Raw genomic sequence first — 2,562 nt, forward strand, 5'->3', positions numbered from 1 at the left:
AAAAAAAAAAAAAACAGCTGGGCATGACTGTTCCTCCTCCCTAAGCTCTGCTCCAGAAGCCTCTGGCTCCTGGCTCCCAGTCCCTTCCTGTCAGATCTTTCTTCTCTGACTTCCTTGCCTTTGCCAGGATTCTGTCCTCAGCCTTCTTCCTTCCCCACTCACTGTGCACATAAATGTGCACATTCCTTCCAGGCCTCATACCTCCAACTTCCCCTCTCTGCCAGGTCCCCTGCCTCCTACCAGGATGGTCCTGACATTACCTGGAGTATCCACAGCTCTGATTTGGAATTCCGTGTTACCTACACTCTCCTGATGAAGCAGAGTCCTTTCCTGATAGCTTTCTCTTGAAATGCTCCTCATCTCTTTTCACCCAGACCTCACTCTCTCCTACCTAAAGGTTCTAACATGTCCAAACCAGCCTTCAACCCATACTGCTGCCATGGAAGTCTTCATGAAACACCATTCCTGAGACCTTCTGAATTTTTCCATCATTTCTGATTGCTAACATAGGAGTTTCTTGCCTCTTTCTGAAGAATGTCTTTAGCTTCCTCTAAGCATTAATGTGGACTTCCATAATTTCATCCTAATTCTTCTCCCCAGGCATGTTCCTACTTTCGTTCTACATCCACTACAGGTCTTCTCTTCTCCAAACTTGCCTTATGCTCTCTCTAGGTCCTGCAGGGCCTTCCTCTCCACCTAACCAGATACAGTCAGCTTTGCCTCTCCATGGAATAAGTGAAGACTCTCCAAAAACTCCAGTTGGCAGTGCTTACTCCTCCCATTGACCTCCTAGTGCTCAGCTGAACACCTACAGCAGTCACATGCCCAAGAGCTTCTGACATTGTCTCAGGGTCAGATCTTTTGTTTCTTCTTTCATAAGTGCATCTGCTTGTCCAACAGTCAATTATAATTTATAGTTGGGAAAATAAGGTCACTTATCTTTAATCACTTGAAAGCCATCACCCTGTTTTTTATTATCTCATGTTTTATACTTACCTGTCTGGTATTAAAATTTCATGTGTTTATGCCACACTCCCCAACCCTGGTCAGAGGTCTGGTGCTGGGAGAGGCATGCCTTGGGTTCCTTTGTATCTACCTTAACTCAGGGGCTGCCCTAGTAAGTGTCTGTCAGTTTGATTTTCAGCAGAATGTGCCGTTCTAAATACATCCTTTATTTTTCACAGTTTTATTCTTCTTTACTATCTGTGGCATGACCAGCTGTATTTGAAAGAGAAAAGACATGAAATATAAACCAACCTCCTCATTTCTGTTGAGTAAAATGAAGCAGAGATTGGAAACACTTTCTGAAAAAGAAAGCAATGATAGTGGCAGTGGATACCCATTCCCACAAATGCACCCAGGAGATAACTAAGCCATTTACTTAGAGATATTCACAGTCACACATAGAAACACCCACATAGACACAAGGAATGTTACTGCCGAGACTGACTGACATGCAACAGGTGAAGATTTATACGTTATACACAAGCCCAGGTAAGCGCTCATAATTCCTACACACATAATAGAACATCTAGGTTTCATTCCTTTGACATGTTTGTATTTAAATATTGTTACTGGCTTAAAGTATTTTGTGTTCTTTACAATAGAAACGCTTTTAATAAAGTCTTTCAGAATAAACCGAATTTTTGTAAATTTTCAATTCAATAATTAAAGTACTCTTTAAAATTGGATTATCCAAAAATAAATGATACTGAAAACCTCTGAGTTATATACTTTACAGAGGTAAATTACATCTGAATAAAGCTGTAATTAAAAACAACACCTCTCCCCTTTCCACTCTCCATTTCATTCATTTGTTCTTTCAGTATTATTCATGCCACAGATATTTACTGAGCACCTGCCATCTCTGTGGCAGACCCTGTGATTACAGGAGTGAATAAGACATGGTCCTCTTGAAGCTTACCAGGCAGTGCTAGATTCAGAAGTGTGAGTAGAGAATCACAGTGCAGTGCAATGAAGAAGTGAGGATAGGGTGCTTGGGCAGTAGGAACACCTATTGCAGCATTTGAAGTTGGGAGGGCTTTTGAGAGGAAGGGGAGAGGAAAGGAACTTTCCAGTATCCCTGCTGGAGAGAAGAACATAATGCTGAATTAGAGGGTGGAAAGTGTGTCAAGGGGGTGTGCAGGGCCTGAAAGTACCCAGACACCTGGGCAAGGCTCAGCAGTAGGGGCTTTACAGTGACGGTAGGAAATCATGTAAATGTGGGTTATGAAGAGCCTTTTGTAATTTGTTCCCAAGGAATGTGAAACCAGCACAGCTAGTTAAATGGAAGAATCCAAAGATTAGAAAAAATTCATTGGGGTAACATCTCAAAACAGCCACAGGACAGAGAGAACTGTTTACCACCAGGTGGAGCCTGTAATTGTTAAGGGGAGAGAGGGAGAACAGGATTCAAAAGCATACAACCAAAAGGAAAAAGTCAGTTAAAAACAAGTGTCAGAGGCCGCACATGGTAGCTCATGCCTATATCCCAGCACTTGGGGAGGCTGATATGGGCAGATCGCTTGAGCCCAGAAGTTTGAGACCAGCCTGGGAAACATA

General features: G+C 42.5%; 1 protein-coding gene across 3 annotated transcripts in view; it reads left to right on the forward strand.

The window, feature by feature from the left end:
* ARV1 (ARV1 homolog, fatty acid homeostasis modulator) overlaps positions 1 to 1,720 on the forward strand; it is a 21,396-nt gene extending 19,676 nt beyond the window's left edge. For 2 of the 3 annotated variants that reach the window (XM_017526518.1, XM_017526520.1), the window contains one exon: positions 1,185 to 1,720. The gene's annotated coding sequence lies outside the window, so the exon portion shown is untranslated. Of the gene's footprint in view, positions 1 to 672; positions 1,162 to 1,184 lie in introns of those variants that run through there. The other variant, XM_017526519.2, reaches the window with a different exon arrangement.
* Positions 1,721 to 2,562: the final 842 nt, after the last annotated feature.

Source organism: Cebus imitator, unplaced genomic scaffold (genome assembly GCF_001604975.1).
Source record: "Cebus imitator isolate Cc_AM_T3 unplaced genomic scaffold, Cebus_imitator-1.0 Scaffold42, whole genome shotgun sequence".
In the NCBI taxonomy this organism is placed as follows: domain Eukaryota; kingdom Metazoa; phylum Chordata; class Mammalia; order Primates; family Cebidae; genus Cebus; species Cebus imitator.